Source organism: Ischnura elegans, chromosome 7, assembly GCF_921293095.1.
Source record: "Ischnura elegans chromosome 7, ioIscEleg1.1, whole genome shotgun sequence".
NCBI classification, from domain to species: domain Eukaryota; kingdom Metazoa; phylum Arthropoda; class Insecta; order Odonata; family Coenagrionidae; genus Ischnura; species Ischnura elegans.
This window is the reverse complement of record NC_060252.1, coordinates 34,094,055-34,117,751: the sequence shown is the minus strand read 5'-3', so window position 1 is coordinate 34,117,751 and position 23,697 is coordinate 34,094,055. Positions and strand designations below refer to the sequence as shown.

General features: G+C 38.3%; 1 protein-coding gene across 1 annotated transcript in view; it reads right to left on the bottom strand.

Moving 5' to 3' along the window:
- Positions 1 to 21,943, bottom strand: part of LOC124162531 (monocarboxylate transporter 5-like) — a 146,612-nt gene extending 124,669 nt beyond the window's left edge. The window contains exon 1 of the mRNA XM_046539100.1: positions 21,661 to 21,943. The gene's annotated coding sequence lies outside the window, so the exon portion shown is untranslated. The remainder of the gene's footprint in view (positions 1 to 21,660) is intronic.
- Between the last annotated feature and the right edge of the window lie 1,754 nt (positions 21,944 to 23,697).

Genomic DNA, 23,697 nt, shown 5'->3' with positions numbered 1-23,697 from the left:
GAGGAGAGAAGGAGGTCGATTAGCGTGAGGTGGGGAGAAGTGCGATAGACAATGGATTACGACGGCGTGTAAAGGAAGAGGGTGAGATACGCTTAAGTGGGTGGGGCAGGTGACGATAATATGGAAACGTTGCATGGGGAAGGGGAGGCAGACTGTTCGCTGTGTGTAGGTCAAGGTGAAGCAGTTATCTTGTGTCCGGGTATCAGGGGTGAGATTAGTGGGATATTAATCAAGCAGTAATAGAGGTTCGGAGAAGGTGGTGAGATTATGTGGAATGATTTGAACCAGTAATGTAACTAGGACTTAGCTTTGTGAGGGATTGAATAGGCCACCACAAAGGGTTGTACTACACGAAATTTTACTTTATAACAAGAATGTATTTTTGGAAAAACATGGCTACAGTTAACACTTGGCGACGGTATATTAAATGGAGAAAAATTTAAGTCTTTTATTTTTGCCACTAAAGTGAAGGTGAACGAATATTTTGTTTAATTTTGAGGGTGCATCATTCGAAGAAACCACTTAGAATCCGTTGCTAGTTAAATGAACACACATGAAGGCGAACGAATATTATTTTATTTTTTGGGTGCACGAATTACAAAAACAAGTTAGAATTCGATACTCGTGCAAATAAGCTACTTATTGTAATTTGAATAAATTAGAAATGTTTATTTTAAATTTAAACAATTAATTACTGCACATTTCAAGCAAGTGGGATACGAATATATTTAAATAGCGTTCCTGAGGATTTTAACGTCCTCATACACCCCATAGTTGCACCATTAGTAATATCCGAGGGCCAACTATAGAATTCGATGACGGCCGGCTAGACACACTCTGCTATGTAGGACGGATTACGTCAACAAAAACATCGAGAGCGACATGATTACATGGCTTTTTGTCGCGAGATGTCAGTGGAAATGTGCCTTCACTATTTATGATCCTCGTTGCCATGGAGCCTCTACTACTAAGGCCACTTTTTTATCGTCCGAATCGAAGTTATATATTTTTTCCTTAAAGATCACGTTATCCAAGCGACTAGAGCTTGGGCTACTGATTGAAGCTGTGGTGTAGCTAGGAATGGGATTTTGGGGATGGATCATATTGAATAGCATAATTCATCGGGTAATAATATGTACCTATAGGAAATTTTGCCCTACATTATATATTTATTTTGGAAAAACATGTCTAAATTTAATATTTGCAAGAGGATATTATGAGTCTTTTAAATTATTTCACCAAAATGAGGGCGAAAGAATATTTTTTTATATTTTAGGGATCTTGGGGGAATATTACCCTTACAATCCCACCCTTCCCCCGCCGGCCTCGGTGGCGTCGGGGTAAAGTCCTCGCTTGCCAAACCGAAGGTCGCGGGTTCGAGTCCCGCCTGGGTAAGTTACCCTTATCCAGGGCATGGGCGTATGTCAATGTCCTTCATTTGTTAATCGTTAACTCCCCATTGTAAAGGCCGAAAATGTGCTGTTTATGGGGTAATGGAAATAAATAATAAAAATAAAAAGTCACGTCACTGGATATAAGGGTCCCGGGTATAAAGTCCATGTGAAATATTCGAAAACCCCGGATAAAAATCGCAAATGTGTTGGGTAGCCGAGGAAAAGGCACTATAGGGCCAATCCTGAATGTGTAAATTTTATAATGGTGTGGCTGAGTACGGGGTGAGCTCTACCATAACCACACTTCGGATTGAATCACAGAGTTGAATTGAATTGAATTGAATCTTTTCCTTTCCAGGAAACTCTTCATTCTTCTAATGGAGCTTTAAATAGCGAAATATTTTGATTGCACGATTTCCAGGAGTAGCACTATTTTATTTTTAGTATTTCGACATTTCAACTGCTTTCTTCCAACAACTCAACACATACTATCCAGTAAATGAGAGTAGCCTCTTTCACCAATTATTTTTACAGTCGACTGTGATCGTTGATGCATATAATTGTGATTTAGAGTTCGAAATACAAATTCACCTTAATAGTTCCGTGTTTATATCCGTCGGCTAATCCTCAAGCTATTCACGATGAAAAATAAACGGCCTCTAACCCTTCCGAATACGAGTTAATGACGTCAGAGTTTGAAAAACCAGGCGACCTGTTTTTTTGCGTTTTTCGGTCCGTCGCCAAATTCTCAAGATATTTGCGATAAAAATCAATAACTCTCAACCCTTCCAGAGATGAGTTGATGGCGTCATGAACTTGTGCTGAGCATGTCTCTGCTTCTTCGCTTCTCCTCGGCATTGCTCATGGGCCTGATGCCGTTCTTTGTTGCATATACACATGTAAGTGATTTCTCCCATCAATTAGCCGTTATCCCGTAACGATTTAATAGCCCAGAACTCAAATGACGTCACCAACTCATGAAAAAAGGGGGACAACTTCAGCGTTTTCTTAATCTAAATTTTCGAGAGGAAATGGCTAAATGGGAAGATTGAATATTCACTGCATTTTTAATATTTCTCTTCCAGACCGCATTCATCTTATGAATTGCGATTTAGAATCCAAGAGAATGACCCCGTTTTTTACGAGAACACTTTCCAGATAACACAGAAATCCCTTATATATCTCGACAATATTGTCTTCATTGAGGTACGAAAATTGTCCATGATAACTTAATTTCCGTCTAGTGGCTTAAGTTGGCCTCAATTTTTCAATACGGGCATTATCACAAGACCCGCTTTTCTACTTCCGATTCCTCCATTCAGCTGGGGCGGATAGCCTCTGGAGCCATTTCGTCTTCTTTTCCTCCTCAACAATGAGGTTGATGGGAAATCAAATTTCTTCTTTCCGGGGCCATTCTCTACATATAATAGTCCTTTCTTCAAGCAAATATCTCTTCCAGGTATAATTTTCTCAGTCTAACTTTTCCAGCCCTCTCCAAATCCTTCCATTAAGGTTGCCATCCATAGGCGGATTTGGGGGGGCACGGTGGTACGTTTATATATAGGATTTTTAACACGGCTATCATTACGTCCAGCGACGCAGCGAGGGGAGGTTTTGGGGGATAAACCCCTCACCCCCCCCCCCCCCAGAGCAAAGAGAAATTTTTAAGTTAAATTAATTTTACATAACTGCATTAATATTAATTAAAGAATAGTGTAAGGATTTATAAAATATTCCTCAGAAAGCCGTATAACTCACTATTTATCCAAAATATATATCATTTTTTGGGGAGGACCCTCGCACCTCCCGCCTACCCTGGCGGGTATTTCGTACCCCCAGACACCCCAGTATTAGTAGTTGCGCCTAAAACCCCTCCTAGCTTTAATTGCTACGTTTCTAGCTACGTCCCTGATTACGTCCTCTTATTTTTGTGTATTACGAAGCTTTTATTTCATTTATAATTTCTTATTAATAAATTAATTTGATATTAAAATAAAGAGAATATTTCGTACGGCAATTTTTGTATGCTATTTTTAATCTCAAAAATGAGAAGACCGTTTGCCGGTCAGACTCTTGTGCCCCGCCCCACCAGAAAAAATGCTGGATCCTCTCTTGTTTCCATCCATTCGGAGTAACGTCATGATTTCTTTTTTATTAATTGAATATAGGAGTGTTTGCGCCTCCCAAATTCTACATAGTACTTCCACGCTGGTAAACCTTGCTGTGATCGATAGTTTTAACTGCCATATCCAGATGAATTCAACTGATTCATGCCCGATTCGATCCGATTCAGGCGTGTGTCCCTCCCCAATTCTACTTAGTACTTCCAACTCGGTAACCCTTACTGTTCTAGATATTTTAACTGTCATATCTAGATGAATTCAGCCAATTCAGGCGTAATATACATTTGCAGTTCTACATATTATAATATAACATAATTATAATTTTAATAAGTTATCTTAAATCGTAGGACGAGTTTCGGCTAACAGAGCCATCATTTGGTACAAAACATCACAGTACATGAGAACATCGCTTATATTCGTTTGAGGAAGAGGTGGAGGAGGATTTGACAAGTTTGAGGAAGGGGTAGGTAATAGACGTACAGTGGGGAGACAGCGAGAACAGACAACCAAGAAGATACGAAAAAACAGGGAAAAAACCAACGTTCTTCAACAGCAATAGCTATATTCCTCCTTGTACCCTGAATGAGGCTCAGTAAATCACCTACATACTCTATAAAACTCAATCTCGCATATTAACAAACAGCAGAAAAAATAACACATCGCATTATCCTCTTATCCACAAATTAGAGCATGGTGGATGTCCTGCACTACATTTTCGAAGAGATTTTCACCTTAAATGTTCTCATCATGACAGTGAATTTGGCACAAAAAATACTCATGATAGACCTAGAACTGAAATCTATTAGTTCACTAATAGTTCTGCCTTTGAGTATCCAAATGTGAGATGAAACTGCGCGCATAAGAGTGGAATATCAAGTACGCAACTACTGTAGCAGATGTAGAGTACGATGAAAATTCAACGAAATGAACTATTTTCTCCAAACGCTGCAAGAAATATAAACCGATTTTTTTCAGTTCACTCGCCCAAACTCATTCCATGAGTTTTTCCGGAAGAGTGGAATTCCTCGGGGATTTCCAGGTTTTCCCTGTTGTCCATGTTAGCGGACACCCTAAGTGTTCTCCCTTCACCGTCACAACGTCGACGCTAATGCAAAACTTAACCCGGTGGGTATCCAGGGAGACTTTTTCACTCTTACAATATTTTTTTAGGAAGAGCTTATCCTTCTGTAATGTTGCATTCACGAGACACTCTCTGCTAGTTTTGAAAAAAAATATGTTTTAAGAAAAAACAAGAGTGGTAGATTATCAAAATACTATATTTTACAATATGTAAGTATATAATAGCTCTATATTTACGGAAAATTACTTTTAAGAATCCATAATTATTTTTAGGCCATTAAGTCAATGCTTTTATTAGCAAGCAAAAAATATTGTTCATGGTGAGAATTTTGACTCCTTCATTTAAAAATCCTAACTATACTCTCAAAAATCATTGGCTCCAGTTTTTTTTCCGGTTGATATGAATCTAAAAATGTTTTTGAGCTAAAAAAAACAGGATATGCTTTGTGATACTTCAACGTTTCGAACACTGACTTCTTTTTCATCATCAAGTCGAATTATGCCTGCTCCATCAGCATTCGCACTGACGTCGACGCAATTATATAACCCACAGAGAATCCCGAGAAAAAACTTTTACTCTTTCAATAGATTATTTTTTTCCTATAGAGTTTGCCTTTGAGTAATGTTTCATCCGTGTGACACTCATGGCAGTTTCCTCTATTGATCTCCCGTGGCCTGCTATCGATACGAACGGGGCGATAACCTCGCTAACCCAGTTATTGACGACGAGAGTGAGCCGCTTTTCAGATAAATCCACTCGGGTTCAACAGCCCTCTTTTTCGTGTGGCGCAATTCTCTGCCTGCCCAAAAAAAGCTGAAGCTCAGTACCCGCGCGGTACATGAAAAAAATCCCCCATTAATAAGAAAGAACACTTGACAATAATCCAATAAAATGTTTGCTCTAATCCAACCGGTTTCAGAGTGTAATGATATGGTATTTCATCTACATCTACATATTACGCCGCAAGCCGCCTGAAAAGGCGTGTGGCAGGGGGTATTAAGATACCAGCCCATTACATGTATAGAGAAAATGCTGAAGCAAAGTTACAACTATTATTTATTAAAGTCCTTTACTCTTCGGGGTAAAAATGAATTCCAATATCATTCCGTTCGGCAAAATATCTCTCTTTATTTTCCGCTTCTGTCGGACTTGGAAATATAATTGGCCTCTAATATAATTTTCTCCGTGTCGCTCTCAAAGATATCTATTTTCAATTGTTCAAGCAATCGAAGCCTTGCGCGCAGCCTCCGAGTCTCTAGTGGTTTCAACCTAATTCGCTTAACATCAGTGTTAAGCTTTCAGCAGTATTTGACAACATCGGTCTGTTCCTAACGAAAGGCGCAGAGGGGGTCATGAATTAACTTCCCATCCGACGGACGGTGAACTGTACTCGGAGTGTCCTCCACAGATCTGAACCCGTGTCCACGGGTTGTGACGCAACCGTACCATTCATCCCCATTACTACTTGGTCTGTTACTATTTGGAGTGAAAATGTGAGGATTTGTTTAGTGAAAATGTTTTGTTTTTCAACAATTTTTGATTGCCATTGAAAAATAACGGTGAGCATATATGCTGTCAAGTGACATTATTTCAAGCCTCGTTCAAAATAACTTAGCGTAAGGTGGTATGGTATTTGGATAAGGCAACCGGCATTTGAGGTCATGAAGTGCCGTGAAGGAAGGGTGAAGAGAAACTTAGCGTCGGAATTCTTTATATGGTTTGCCTAAACAAATTTATTTTTCGACGTGGAAATTTTTTTCTTTGCACTTACGTTGTGTGATGTTATCTTGTTTTTTTCACGCGGAAGCAGTCGTATCGATATCAGTTGAAAATGCCAGTGCCGAAACGCGAGACATTTATACGTTTTTTGTGTATTTGGTTTCCTTTTATGATACAATTCTAAAACTAATGGTTATAAAACCCATTAATGTGATGATTATTGGACAGTGTCCAATAGAGTGCAATTCTACAAAGTTAGTTTTGAATTATGAGACCCAGGTGTTGGACACTCCCCTTGTTAGGCTATGCTCTGTGCTCGAGCCGAACCAACGTTAAGAACTGCTGTTGAAAGCTCCCTATGGATCCCAGCTCTTGAGTGAATTTAATGAAGAGGCTCCCTTCGACTTGAGAATATATTCACTTCTGAAAAGTTGACGTAAAAGCTGGTTCGCAACATGAATTCGGGGCACATGATCGATTGTGTTAGGGAACGCATGCAAATATAAAAAGTTTGATCCATATAAAGATAAATTATCAGTTGAAATCCACCGTTTAACTCGCATTTTAAAATTCTTCAGGGATCAGTAGGGGTGGATGAAAGGATAAGGAAGACTTGTGAGTCTAGAGATTTAGAGATGAGAATAAAACTGGTTGGTAGAATCATCGAAGACCAGCCGAAAATAGAATTTTTAACCGTTTAAAAGTCAACATCGTCATTGTATCTGGGAAATAGAGCTATATTCTAGGGCCTAAAACTAGGTCACTACTATTTATATTAGAATTAAAACGACGGTGACTCGAAACTAAATTATAGTCCCGAAACAAAAAAATCACGAAAGACGCTTCGCAACGCTCTGCGACTACTTATTTTACCTCGATTGTTTATTTACCGGTTTTTATCCGGTTGCCATGCCACTAATTCAGCATGCTCTTTCTGAGTTAGGAAGGGTTAAACTATTTTAATATACTGTACTTCATTTTGATATGCGACTGATTTTACCTACCGGGCTCGTTGATTCCCACGTCACGTGATTCATATTATGGTTAGGTAGGAACAGTTTTTTTATTGAAGGGGGTGTTAGGTAATCGCCCTCCATTGATCCTTACTCTAACTTCCAAACATCAAAATGGGCCACTGACGTCAGAATGTTTTATTTTCACCCGAGGAGCCCATTCATGACAGTGGTTTTCAGCTATTTGGGCTTTGGGTTGCGCATGCGCAGTGCGACTCTGGGCATGTTACGCAAGTGGTTAAGAGCAAGCTCCTCCTAACTTCTCATTTACATACACATGCTGTAAGCCGCCTATATAGGTGTGTCACAGGGGTGTCACGATATACCAACCGTTTACATGTATATACAAAGCAATTTCTTAAACGAAATTACCACTTGCATGTATGAAATTCGGGGGCACAACGAATTCCCATACCTACCCGTTAGGCAAAATATCTCTCTTCATTTATTTTTTTTTCATTTGCACGGAGAAAACAACTTTGGGTGTTACAGCTAAACGCTATCCAGTCCGCCCCCTCTATGGCAATTATTGGACACTCTGCCACGTAATCCGAGGTATTTTGGTAGATTGTCTAAACGCTTTGCGCTGCCCCTCTAGCTTAGTCTAGTCGCATCACCCAGAGTATCTCCAACAAATAACATGGAACACGTCTAGTCAACCCTGTTCAGAAGTCATCACTACTCATCTTCTGTCGGTATGCTTGAAGCTCTACGTACATAGTTACCGAAGCTCTGCCAGTTAGTGCGTAAGAGCGATAGAAAAAAGCCTGCAAATTAAGTTTTCTTACGCATCTACGTTTGATACTGATATATAACTACGTAATGTAATTGTGTGCATTTAGTAATCCTCTTAAACTTACAAATGGAGACTGTAGTCACATTTTATTCACATTTCAAAACAAAGGTTGATTATTTACAATAATAATATATTGCGGCGTTTTTGTAAATATTTATTATGGTAACCGATTTAGACTAGTTGTTAGAGACCGTTGTTACAACGCGGGGGGGCCACGTTCAATCCTTCTTGCAGGCGTATTTTTGCAGAAACTTACATTTAACACCTAATTTATGGTGTTAATTCAATTTTTATTTGATTTAAATTTAGTTATCAAGTTTTAACCATTGTACTTCTTTGAAGGAGCAGAAATCGACAAAGTAGCCTTTCAGCTACTAGATGAGATACTTTACAAATATTACTGACGCCAGACCAGTTTCTAAAATTTTGCAAGGTGTTCCGTGCTAACATCGACTCTGTGCGAGACGAGCCTCCTTTGAACAAGACGCCAAGGAAAGACTGTTAGTCTTAATTAGTTATGTTTGGTAATTGTCGTATTATTATTTCTTGATGATCTTGAAATTGGAATTTGTTTTAGGCTCTCATAGTGGACTATACCAACTAGGAGCAGTTTATCTGTATTGTCCATGTCTCCCCTCTGAATTTATGTCTAGTTTAGAGTTCTGACTATGTTTTTCCATTCTAATTACTGGAAGCCCGATAATCCTTTTTTTGATTCTTCAAGCAACCATATTATTTCTGGTAAGTTCATTGAAGGGTTAAATTTTCTTAGTTATCAAGGTACATATTTTTGTTGTGACAGAGCATGGAAATGTTCAAGTGTATTTTGCATTGGGATCTATTATTGATGACAATCTTGGTTTTCGTTGTATTCTTGGATTTATAGAGAGGTTTAGTGCTACTTATATCTGTCAAATTTTTAAACTTACTAAGTCTGAGTCCTGCTCATGCACTGAAGAAAAAAAGGAACTATTGAGAACTGTTGAATCCTACAATGCTGATGTTGAAGTGCGTAACTGTTCTCTTACTGGAATGATGGAAAAATGTATATGGAATTAGGTAGAAAGGTTCAACGTAATAGAAGGGGGAAGCCTCGACTTGATGCATGATATCTTAGAAGTCGTCATAGTCATAGTTTTATTTGGCTAGGTTAGACATAGTTTGTAGCCAAATATGACCTTATAAATATTATGCCAGACTTAATTTCCAAGAAGTATTGCGCCGAAGATCAGCTTGGATTTAGAATTATTATATTTAAATATGGAGATACGGTTTCTAATAAACCTGCCGCTATTGCTAAAGAAGAACTATGTCGTGGGTCTATTAGAATATCAGCCAGTGATATGATCAATTTCGTTTTATGCCTTGCCCATATGATAGGAAATTTAGTGCCTGAAGACGACCCATCTAGGAGACTTTTCTTAATGTTACGTGATATTGTTGAAATACTGTGTTGTACATCGATTCAAGTTGAGTTAATCGATCAGTTTCATTACCTTATTGTTCAACATCATTCTCTATACATATATTAGGTTATTTGGTAATTCCTTTAAACCCAAGTTTCGCTTCATGCTTTATTACTGCTGTGTTCTAACTGCGGACCACTAATTCATACGTGGTGTATGCGCTTTGAAAGAAGGCATAGAATGTTACAACGAATTGCTACTGTTATTTCTAGTCGTATCGACACTCCAATGCCTATTTGTATTAAAACTTGGTTAAGTTTAGCCTACCGCTTTCTATCTCAAAAAGGATTTCATAAAAGGATAACTTTCAGTTCAAACTGCAATGTCATTCAAGCAGATAAAATACATTGTTTTCCTCTAGTTAAGAGTAAGATGCCAAATTTTTTCCAAGGTTTGTGTAGAGCATCCACAAATGTCATTTTAAACGGTATCAAATTTAAAGACAATTCTTGTATTGTGGTGGGTGCCAATGAGTTAGGATCTCCCAATTTTGGAAATGTAAAATTAAATTATTGTCAATACTTCTAATGAAGTCTCCTATTTTATTCTCAACTTACTACAATATCATGGAGTTATCATCTGTCATCATTTAGTGTTGATTTAACTGAAAATATTTCATCTTTGAATGCAAAATGTTAAGCTGTCCGTTTTCACGAATACTTGAGAATGAGCAAAATATTTTTGTATGCACTAAAGATATTTAATAAATAAACTTCATGCGAAAAAAGGTCCAGTTATTGTCTACCTTATTTATGGGGAGATAAATTAATCAAAATACCAGCTTGTACGTTAACTTTTACACCAACCGCAAGGGAGTTAAAAAAAAGACAAATTAGTAAAGCATTTGACCAATATAATAAAAAAATTTCAAACAGGCTAATTAAACAATTTAGTCACATTAATCAAATTCTGTAAAGACAGTACCTATTCTTTTATTATCAAGGTGACTAAACCCTCTATTAATATCCTTGGTTTTACCCAAACTCCATCACAGAAGGTAGTTGAGATTATGGATCTGGTCGTGTTTGACTAATAGCACTGACTCAATTCAGACATTCTGATGAAGTTTCATTTAGTCATATTATTTAGATTGTTCCTATGCAACAACTGCATCATTTTGTCACCCGCAGGAAACACTTTGGTGGGAGCATCTAAACTGGTGTGACTGGACTTTTCTGTTGAATTCACTGAAAAGTTCAGTCAGCCCCATACCGATTAAAATATTTGGTCGTTAGGGCCGAACGTTTAGGCGTACCGCCTGAACATTTTTCTCTGTGTGGACATGGAATGTAGCGGGATTCTAATATGTTGCTCTCCGTGACTCTATGAAAGATATCTATTCTCAATAGTTCAAACAATCTAAGCCTAGCGCGCAGCCTCCGAGTCTCTAGCTGCTCTCAGCCTAATTCACAGAATACATGTCTACGGCTTTTTCTATGAAAAAGGTTTTGATGCAGGGACCACATATTACTCCAGCAACGCTTTTACTGCACATGCGATCCAAGAGTTCCGCTTATAAGCCTTTCCTCACTGGGACTGGTGAAATCCAAGGGGGTGGATACGCACAGGAACTCACATAACTTGACGATTCTACTCGCTATTGATCGCGCCCTCGCCGACCTTCCCACTAAAACTTTACGTTTTTTGGGAAGGCTTCGGCGCTCGCACTACGAGATTACATTTCATGGACACGTCTCCCTCCTATCGTATCCTTTTTTTCACGTACAGCACGAGCGTTAAGCGTATTAAGCGGTTTTTTTTCCAACCGCAGCGGGCACAAAAAATTAAGGCATGTCCCAGAATGAAAACTTTATGAAGCTACCAAATTATTCCTGTTCCAAAATTGAGGCGTAGAGATAATTTTATAGTTTCATTTCCCCCCACGAGAGGAGGAAGAGTCGCTAAGAAGCGGTGAAAAGCTCGGGGTTAGTACGTGACGTCATCGACTTGACAGCGGAATGATTAAGAACGTCCATTTTACGATAGATCGAGAGGTAGGAATTGGAAAACGGAAAAATGAGGGCTTCTGTATTTTTTTATCAATACCGCAATCAATAATAACGAAAAATGACTGAACTCAAAACAATGGAAAGTTGATCGATATGTGCCGCGAACGAAGGCAATCAAAAAAAAAAATAACGAAAATTAAGGCACGTTATAATCATTAACCGGAGTTATTATCTTGAAATTTTCACTGTTATGAATAGACCGTAGTCTAGGATAGCGGTTTTTTCAGTAGAAATGAAAATAAACTATGTCCTTGAACATTACTTTTGAGAAGCAACAATATAACTACCGTTTAAAAAACGAAATGTGTGGCATATAAACATTTTTCAAAGGTATTGTCAAGTTTGTCTGCATCTGATTATGTGGCTCATCACGGTGAAAAAGCAAAATTGGTGTTTGAAGAATATGGGTAAATCGATACTTACATTTTTAACATAACACTACATCCACATATTCGAGCCAACGAAAGTTTCACTTTCAAGCAGCTAACGCCATTTGACTTCAATAATTCATTTGATAATAAAGAAAAAAGTACACGGTTGAAGTACTGAAATTTCATTTTTGTCGCCGTACTTCTTAAGGTATATTATGACTTCTTGGAGAAATACAGAATGCGGAGGTCTGAAGCAAAAAAATGTGCACTACCATCAAAATATAACCGCGTGAATGCATGTTCCTGTGTTGACGCTGAGAGATCCTGGTTCACCGGTAGAGCTATCCCGCATCCGCACTTTGAATACTATTATCCATGTTTCATAGAGACTTTCATGGATGCAATGAGTTTCGGTGAATTGAACTGCCAAGAAAAAATATAAAATTGGAGGTCGCTGTTGGTTCATCGACATTAACTCCGCGACGACGACGGTCTCCAAATTTCTCCCTGGTGTTTATACCGGGCACAGGGCCAGCTCCTGATGTGTAAGCATACTACCTCCTCAGCGTGGTTAATTCTGCGTATGAAACGAACCAAGGGGAAAAATGACACAAAAAGTGTAAGGGACCAGTGTTACCTTCTCACTTTAAGTGAAAGAACGACATTTATTCCACTAAATAAAGATATCAATCCATCATTTTCCATCAAAATAACAATAACCGACATCTACATACTACCCCGCAAGCCGCCTAAAAGGCGTGTGGCAGGGGATGTTAGGACACCAACCATTTGCAGATTAAAAGGAAATGCTCAAACGAAATTACGACTGGCATTTATTGAAGTCCATCGGGCTATATATATGGTTCGGGGAAAAACGAATTCGCATATATCCGTTTGGATAAATATCTCTGTTAATTTACCGCTTCTGTCGGAGCTGGAAATATAGTAGGATTCTCATATGAAGTACTCTCTATCGCTCTTAAATGTATCTCTTCCCAACCGCTCAAGCATTCTAAGCCTAGCGCGCAGCCTCCGATTCTCCAGCGGCTCCCAGCCTATTTCGCTTAACATCTGGGTAACGCTGTCTGTACACCCGTAGCAGTTTTTGACGAACCGCGCAGCCTTCCTATGTATTTTATTCAGTTTGCGGATTAAGCCTTTCTGCACCGGATCCCATAAGCTCGCAGAATATTCAAGGTGAGGTCGGACGAGTGCAAAATAGCACCTGCCTTTTACTTTTTCATCCGAAAATCATAATAATGTTTCATCACTAAAAATTTGCCTGCACTCCGACAAATGCTTCCTTAGGAGGCCAGGAGCGGATTAAGATCGTCGCTTCGAGGAGTTTTGGGGGGGTACATCACTTTAAATTGCGCCTTGGTGGTATGCAATAACTCTCAGCAATACGGCTAAATCCATCCTTAAATTTTTAAGTGAACACTACTTCCATCCATTTTATCCGAAGAAAGCTTAAATTTCATATGGATTACGTGATTCCACCAAAAGAATTAATTTACGAATAACAAAAAAAATAGAAGGCTGAAGTGCTCAAATTTCGCTTTTTTTACCATGCTTCATGGCGTCTGAGACTTGATATGTGTCGACAAGAGCTTGTAGATATTCGTCAATAATTTTTTCTTCTTCTTCTTCCTTCCAGGACTAGGCTACTAAGCCTGTTCCGGCTCCACATTACCATCTTTTCCTTGGTCTTCCTATACTTTTCTTGCCAAATGGTTGATATTCCATTGCTTGTTTTGGAATTCTTTCATTTGGCATTCGAAGTAAATGTTCCTTCCACCTATGTTTGTAGTCTTTAAGTTTGTCAGTGACTGCTTGGACACCCAATAATTTTTTAACAGTGTTTATTAAGCTAGTGAAATTAAAACATTTAGACTGGAGACCCAAGTTGAAAAAGGTTAGAAAGCCACCATAAAGATTAGAAAGTCTAAATTTTTCCGTTAACTACAGAATTGGCAGCCGCCAGCAATCCATAATTCACCATGATGAAAATGCGAATTTTTGAATGCTATTAACATAAAATACAGCACAGAATCCAAGCAGTAGGTGGATAAACTGAAAAAAGTATCAGGGGTGAATTAAATCGAACGTGGTGGAAGGAACATATTAATAATGAAAGACACTTTGTTTCTTCCAGAAGTTTATAAAAAAATCATTTTATTACCGGTTTCGGCTATAACACCACCATCAAATACAGCAGATAAATCTTGTGAAAGAAGCATAGTGTCTTTCATTATTAATACCAGGGGTGTTTTGTGATCGTAGAATTGGGAGCTGGAAAAGGGAAAACTATATTTATCGTAACTGTTGTGCGGCCAGTACTGTCATATGGCAAAAAAAACCATGAAAAGAACAAATGGATGTGGCTGACATGATAATACTGAGACGGATGATGGAAAAAGCAAGAAGAGATAAGGTTAGGAATAAGACGATACGGGAGATGGTTGTAGTTGTTGAGATCTTAAGGACGGTGCAAGAGGGAAGAATGTAATGATTCGGACATATTTTAAGAAGGGATGAGGAGTTAGTGGGGAATATAATTCTATGTTTTCCAGTATAAAGGCCATTTTACTCGGGGCACTTACTTGCACAATCTGACGTGTGTAAGAAGGCACAGTCAAAATTGCGTCGTGTAAAGCGGTAAATTGCTAGAACGCATGCAAGAATGCGTGGACGTGAGACGGCAAAATAGCCCCTGTTCTAATTTCGTCCATACATTCGCGCAATTCCACGCCATTTTAGAAATAAATGCAGTTCTAACCTCCGCAATTCCGTGCCCCGTGTAAAACGGTCTTAAGGGATGACAGTGAGGGTAATGCCAAAGAGAAGATGGAGGGAGTGTGTCGAAAATGATTTGAGGGAGAAGGGTTTGACCGAAAGGAATTCCCAAGATCGAGTGACTTGGAGACAAATAGAGTTAGGAAACTAATGGGAATAGCTGCATAGGGAAATTATGCTGGAGAGAAAGAAGAATAAGAAGATAACAGAGTAAGTATATTTTTTTAAAAGACTATCCGATGAAGTAGCGCTAGAGATTGTTCGGAAGTTTCCACGGAAGTGACCTACTTGCAAAATTCTCCATGTTGCTCATGCATCAATTCCCATGAAGTGAGAAGGAAGCGACAAGAGGTGTAAATAGGAGAGGGAGCAGTTTCCGAGAAAGGATTAACCGAAGAGAGGAAGCGGCCTGAAACGGATCTGCGCAGGCGCATGGCCCGGGGGGGGGGGGGGGGCTTCACCCAGTGGGGAAGCCAGGAATTTCGTTCGTGGGGGGAGGGGTCCAAAACCGGAGGGAAAAGTTTTGAAAAACAGGGTACTAAGTAGATGGTTTCAAACTAATTCTAATACTTTTCATAATCGAAAAAACTTCATTTCGATACCTCCATTGCACAATCGCTCAACAATCACCTACCGAATCAAATCAGCTCATCTCGTAGCCCTTGTAGTACTAGATGAACGGATTTGATTTCGGTGGGCGCGATTATTGAGCGTTTATGCGGTGGAGATATCGATTTTTCACAGAAATATTCTGTAAATTCATGATGATTCAATATTTTTTTTATTTTATAAAGAAAATAAATTGTGTTTTTATATTTCGGGGGTGGGGTGAGGGTCCGGTCCTCTCCCCCCTCGCTACGCTGCTGGCTTCCGCACACACTCTACGAAATGTTTTCCCTTGTGTCGAATACGCGCAATACATCTGCTCAGGAGACCACGACCCGAAGGGGACTTATCCTCTGATACTCCATTTTATCTATACAGGTAGTTACATTTCTTAGTGTCTGCCAAGGCCGTAGCCAGAAAATATTTTCGGGGGGGGGGAATAGTAGACAAAAATGAAATTATTTTTATAAGATAAATAAAATGGCGAATACGGTTAAATATGCATAGTTATTATAAACCCTTGAAGGAAAATATAAAAATATTATTATAAAATTGAATTTAGCCTTCTAGCTTTTTTTGCAGCGACCAAATGAATTAACTCGTCGATGTCAATTCTGCGGTCCCTCAGGAGACTCATAAGTCACTCACCTCTCCACTAATTCACAGCACTATTATTTCACACACTGAACTACAACTACACACACTGTGCCTACAAATTCGCTTAGATAATTATTGACTTAAGTCGCATTGGGCAACTATAGATGTCCCTGCGCCACTATATAATATCGTCGTGTGAGCACCAAGCGAGCATAAAGTATCTATTTAATTTTTTTCATTTCGGGGGGGGATCAATCCCTCTTGATCCCCCCCCCTGGCTACGGCCTTGGTGTCTGCTAATAACTAACGATGAAATTGAAATAATGCGTCCAAATATCCAATATTATAAAATTTATTACGACCTAGGTTTCAAAGTTACGCCATCATCTTCAAGGTACATAAATCATTTTGCAGATAATACGAAATGTCACCACCTATATCGAAAAATTGTGTGCGCACCTTGGAGATGCTGTAGTAACGTTAAAACTTAGGTTGTAATAAATTTTATAATCGCGTAAAATTGCAAGCATTTTCGCATTTCAATATGGAAATATTCACTCAATAATGCTTGAATCTTCGGATTTTAATTACAATTAACGATATGAATTAAACTTTCAGCGATATGCAAAGGAAATAAAACTCATGGTTTTACAATGGGTGAATCAGTAACGGATACAGAAAAAAACTCAAGGGTGTGGGGGCTAAAGATATCTTGAGCTACCTATACTTTTATCGAAATGAAAAATAATCAAGTTACATTCAAAGATTAAGAAATCTTCATTTAAACTCATAGTACAAATATACAAAACAATGCCATCTTATGATATAAAAAGTTGCAATTGTGATTCCGCAATGTTCGGCAATGCGGGCTACCTCGCAAGGGGGGGTGCGCGGCCCCCCATATGTATCCGCCACTGGGGCGAATTGACATCAAAACATCTGTATGGGTAACTCACATACCACGCTAGCTCCCACCGATACAAATTTTTGGCTCCGTGCCCGGACCAACGACCTCAAGCAATACGTTTGAAAACACAAATGAATTTATTCTGGAGAGAAAAGTTTCAAAAATCATTTTTAATTTATCTTAAGGTTTCCTCGATAAAAACGTTTTTCAGCCACATTCCAGCGTTCCGATAAGCTTATTTGTCTTCTCTAGGGCTTGGTATATCTTGATAAAAAATCTCGTAGATAAAAAAAAACTATTGGGTAATTGTTAACATCCAACCCCTATAGAAGGAAAATATTATTTGTCCAAACGTTGACAGAAAACAAAATTTATTACAGCCCAAATCTCAGTGCAAAACAATAACTAATGTATTAACTTAGTGGTAATGAAGGACAATCGTTAAAGTGAAAATATTTTCACATATCACACGGGAAATGTATTCAAGGGGGTGGGATTTTGGGGCTTCCGATTTTTTTTCCATTTAGGCTACCACCCGCGACACATTAGCTGAGGAGATCACGAATCTATCCTCTCTCACTCCATTTTTCGATATGATTACACTTAATAATGTATGCCAAAAACCAACGATGAAGTTAACTTTCAGCAATGTGTAAATGAGAAATACTTTGTCCTATATGCAAATTGACACTAAATAAACAGTGCAGCCAATCCGCATACCACTCACGCTTCCCCGAAATAAATTTTTGGCGTCGTGCCTGAATTTATCAATACGTGAATTATTTTTTCATATTTCCTTTTAGTTTATCTCGAGGCTTCGTCTATTCATATATTTCGTTATTTTTCGACGCTTTGACAAATATATTATTTATCCTAGACTGTTACTTGGATGGGAAACTAATATATAAAAAAACAACCATTTAGTAATTAACTGATTAGATAATGAATTTCCAGTTTCCCAAAGAAGATGCATGCCCTAGGAATGACAAATATATTAGCTGAAAATTTGGCAAAGAACTAAGAATTGTTTTGTAATCCATACTTCAAAGTAGTCTAAAATAATTATGTCAAAATTTTGGTCAAGAAATACGTGCGTTAAAGTGAAAATATTTTTACATAATAAACCATGAAAAAGTATACTTAGCACCGTGCCCATGAAATCCTGGATTGATATGGATATAAATATTACAAGTGAGAATGCATGATAACTCTACAGATGAACTTAGATCTCACATTAAGCACGGGAACATTTATTCACATGGATATATTTGGACAATAGTACATATGGATTTTTTCATTTATGACTCCTTCGTTCAGGATTCCAGCAAGAGCATAATTGTTTTACTAAAATGACTTTTTGCGTTAGTGCCGACTAAATATAAATTAATTGAGTACGCGACTGCGTAATCCAATTCCAATTCTTTTCGTGTACGTAATTAATAAGCAGTTTTGCCACCATATTTTTTCATATAATATTATCGTTGAAAAAGTCAGTATACTTTACTATAATCATATTTAATGAGTTATAACCCTTTAGATGACTCTATTCCTTTGTATACCCTATCAGGTGGGACCAAAGTCGATCGAAGGAATATTAAAGTGTAACAGGAAGGTACTCCGCCATGCGATACTCCAAACGTGAGCATTTACATTACATTACCCCAAGTAGGGGGACCCTAATGGCAATGATGCAGTGAGCTAGTGTGAACGTGGGTTCGAACCTTATTCCCCGAATATCTATAAGATTACTATCATACGTTTGCCTCCCCCATATCCCATTTATTAAAAAAATCACTCTTTTATTCCCGCATTCTGAAAAATTGGTCACAGAGTGAAACAATCTTTTCTCCTTTTTGAGAACATTTTATAAATTTTCACACACTTAAAATGTTTTTGACTATGACACTTCTGTCTTACTGCCCCCTCCCCCGAAATGCGCTACCCCTCCGAAAATTAACCGTAATTCATTTTGGGGTACTAATCAGCTTGGCGACTTTATTACACAATAAAGATATCTTTCAAAATATCAATTTTTACTAATTAACTTTTTTGTTCGAATTTAGGGAATAATATAGAATAGAATTCACAACAAAGTAACTTAAAATCGAGAAAATTTTCTTACTTTAAGAGTAGAGGAGGATGTTTCTAATTAAAGCTGCTTGATATTTCCGTAATTCGGTATCAAAAATTGGATTATTTTTAGTTAAAGTTAATATTGTACAACTTGTTTATGCGTTTCTCCACGTATTTGTTTTTTATTTAATAGTCAGGTATCAATTTGGTTAAAACCAATATATGTTACCATCCGACCGAAAGGTCGACTTGTAACATTACTTTAATAATAATAAAAAGAAATTATAAGAAACTATAGCTTGAAAATCAACTATAACTTAATGAAATGGATAGTTATCTTTCCTTCGTTATACTGAGAACAAGTATGTCATCTTGTTTTAGTTTCTTCAAAATAAGAGAAAATATCAGCTGTACTTAATCAACTAATGCGATTTCCTCTACCTAACTATTTTCATCTATTAATACACCTCATAAAGAGACAGTGGCTCAGGATGACTTATATAGTATACATTTATAACATTTCTAAGCTATCCAAAAATAAAATTCCTATTCCAAAGGCCACCTTGTACATCGAGTATTTTATGTTCGGGGTGTCCGATGCCTCAAACCAAGGATTTGAACCTTCGACCCTTCGGTCGCAGGCCAAGTAAAAGTCACAAGTCTTCCTTTCAATTGTCTCCTTTGATTTGTTCTTCTGCGGCGACTTACCCTGGAACGTGACCATCGCCCGTACGCACGTAGGACCCACTAGGCGTCACGTCTCCACACTGTGCATCCAAGCAAGAGAGTGACCAAAATGACTTTTATCGCATCGCCGAAATTTTGCTAATAAATTTCGGGGGGGTCATTATGTCTTCGATGCAGAGGACTCCGTAAAAGTTGGATATGATTTCAACGTTGCTCACACAGCAGACAAAAGGGGGAGAATCGTTTTACCTTTTTTTATTTTTTTAACAAAAAATTTGCAAAGTGATAAAAAATTGCTAGTTGCCATGGAAAAAATGGTAAAATTAACTTAAATGGAGAAAAGGCTAAACTATGAAAAATTCTTATTATACTGCGACCACGAAAAAAAATACTATTTTACTTCTGGATAAGAATAATTATGCTTCCGTGTATTATCATTATTGTAACTTCACAGAACTCCGCGGAGAACATCGCCACGTATTTTTAATTTCTGATATCCTCGACCAACCTCAAAAAAATCAACAGTTGTTCAAATTTACCATGGGCCTACCCGCGGACACAAAAAGATGAATCTTTATTCAATGCATTATCACGTAAATTAGGATACTAAAATTTTATCCTAGGGTAAATTCTCAGATATCATATCTCGAAATTGTTATTATGGCTATCTAGGGGAATTCATGACAATATACTCACTTTAAAAGAGATTAACTCTTCAAGGATATCAGATCATTACCTTTAATTAAATGCAAGTAAAACAGGATGGCACAGTTCTATAAAACATAAGCTAAGTTTTAATTATTTTTCCAAGAACGTAGAGAAGAATGTAACCGAGACAATAGAAAATATATTATGAAATCCAAAATTCCATAATTTAAAATAGAGGGCAAGAAAATATTATCACGAACCAAACTAGTACGCGAATACTTCGTGAAATACGAAACGATAATACGCCGATTACAGAAAACATTGGTGTGAAATAAAAGCCAAACTAACCCGCCACCGTGTTCGATGACAATCTTATGGAAGCGGGTATTATGAACACACAATGGTGCTATGAGTGCAGAGACGATAGTTTAAATTCATGGAAACATAGAAACATTTTTACAAATGTCATCCGAAAAATCCAAACATGAATGTCTCTTCACGTGACAAGGGCGAAACGGAGACCGGAGAAGGGTCGATAAAAATAATGAAATTAAAATGGAATGTCCTCTTTCAAGTGACATATTCCCAAAAATCCTTCAGAAAACTAACATTAGTGAATCCTCACCTGACGACTCAAGCAGCAATCAATATCCCACGAAAATCGCCGGCCTTAATCTATGACTCGCGTGTAATATCCATGTCAATCCGATCGACACTATGGATACTGTCTAATATCCGAAGGACCCCCTAAACAACGTTGCAGCGATGTCTAAAAGTGGACATGGAGGACCATATCGCATCATCTTTTAGATATCTTCACAACAAATAATGAGGAAGAAATGGGATTGCTAATTATGGTTTTATATTCAATCCTACAGTCACACAAACATAACCTTTGTGCTCTTCATTTCTACACAGAACATATACTACCTATGGACTTTCTTCACTTCATTTCAATATTTTAACATTTCAAATGTTAAAATAATGAAATGAAGTGAAGAAAGTAAGATAAGGAAATAATTCATGACTTTAAACTCGTCTTCATGGTCGCTAGCCATATTTAAAATATGGGATTGATGAAAAAAATGTTGAAAATAATGAAGTGATATCGATGTATTACAACTTGCATATCTATGAAACGCCCTTTTAACTGTAACTGTAACGTAACTGTAACGTCAGAATATTAATCGCGTAATAATAGCGTGTTTTGGATATTTAAACCTTATTAAGATGTTATTAAGATATCCGATGGATATCGTCTGCTGCGCTGGGAGGCGCGAAAAGGAAAACCGGCGAAATCTCCTTTCATTCCGCGGCGAGGAAAAATGTACATTCAGGGGCGCTGCGACCACATCGGGCGCTGTTTCCACTTACCTCGGCGCCCGGCGTCGTCGCGGCTGCGATCAGTCCATCGGCGGAGGAGGCGTCGATATCTTTTTCCCGCGCCAATGCTGCGAACGGCCTCGCGATCTCTGCAGACACCGATGTACAATCGAAAGGTCCACCACGTGAGGTAGGGGAAAGCCGGGGGAGGACAAGTCTGCCAACCAAGTGTAGGATGGATTGGTTTTTAGAAAGAAGTAGGAGCCGGGTGGGTCCCTGTCTCACACTCTCGGTGGTCCACGCACTGACTGCGTGAGGGCGCCACTGGGGAGCGCGGGACGCATGGAAGAAAGCGAACGTGAGATGAGGAAAACAGGGGCGGGGGAGGGCGCGCGCGCGCGCATCGCGTGTTTCCGAATGGGTACGGACGACACGTTCCCGAACTGCCTACACCAGCGCCATCTACGGAGGTGGCGGGAACTACTTGAACACGGCGTCATTCAAATGTTTTGGAGGCAGGAAGCGGAAAAGCGCGGACAATTCCACGAACAAGGCTATTGGGGAGAAAAATTAACTGTCGAGAATTATGGCATATAAACGTGAGCATTCTGAGCAGAGACTTAACTTTGTTAACAACTTATAAGTGTGAGGTGTGGGAATGGAAAAGCCTGCATTAAAAACAGGAGTGAAATCTTTCAATGCAACTTTCGACAATATTTTGAGAATACGGGTATAACCAGTGGCGGTTTGCCCATAAGGACTCTCGGACGCCGCCCCTCCCAAATATTTGAAAAAGTAAAAAAAATAAATATTCATTAATTTATAATTATACATCTGATTAATCAAAGCGTTTTTTCAGTTCCACGCATCGAAAGTGTTGGAAAAACACGAAAAGAAATAGCGCGAGAAGTTCGTATTTGTAGCCGTGGGGCGCTGGCCAGAACGTCCCAATCCATCCCCATGCAGTTATATGGAGAGTGGTAGTGGTGGGGGCCGCTGCACAGTGGGCGGAAATCGAAAAAAGCTGGCCAAAACCTCTGTGGAAGAATTTTTGGCTAATTTATGGCTAATTAGTGGTGATTCTGGATGTTTTTGATCTGAGGAATCCAATTTTAGTGTTTTTAGGACTCGATCTCTAAAAGAAGACGCTCTAAAAACAAAATGGCGGAGAGGCCGTTTTTGCGCCATCCGTTGGGATGGTCTAATTTCTGGAAATCTCCCCCAAATATTTTTCCATCAGTGTAATATTTTGATATTGACGTAAGTCTTCTATTTGCAATACAAATTAGAATTTTAATAACTTTCTCATGCAAACAATATAGTAAACTCTTAAAGATTCGAGGATGAGCTTACTTCTATCAACATAGAATGGGGAGGATTAAAGTTATTAAACGCATTATCATACATGATTTTTTATTTTTATGTATGAAATACATATAATATGAACGATAAAAACATCAAAAAGGTATATGAAAAGTCAAGATCTAGATATGATCCAGAATCTTCCTCTTTAGCACCTGAATCAATTTCTTCCGTCAATAGAAGTTTTCTGACTAGGTCAGATACCTTCTTATTTGTATTTTTACCAACTTTTGGTTTAGATGAAATATATGGGTCGGATGTAAGAAGTATTCCGTGAAAAAGGTTGTGATTAGTGGCTAGTCTGTATATTTTTCCTGAGCGATGCTCTCTAAATCGTTGAATATCTTTATTCCTTGCTTCCAAGGCCTCCTCGGATAGCTGGCCAATACGAATAATTGCGTCCTTAATAACTGCCGCATCGTGAATCAAACATTAATGTACATTAGGCGGCATATAGAACCCGAATAAATTTTGAACATAAATTTTGGCCGTGGAACAACGATATTCTGTTAATACAGCTTCATTTATTTGCAGCTAACAGATAGCATTTCATGCTGTTAGTTTCTGCCAGTGTATCGCATACCTACGAAACCAAGCTATGAAAGAATTTAGATATAAATTGAAGAGTAAACTCTTGATAAAAACTAGTTATTATTATTCGATTTATATGCCATATCTTTCCATCAATCACTACGAGGGTGGTCTGAAAAGTTTCCGACCTCAACG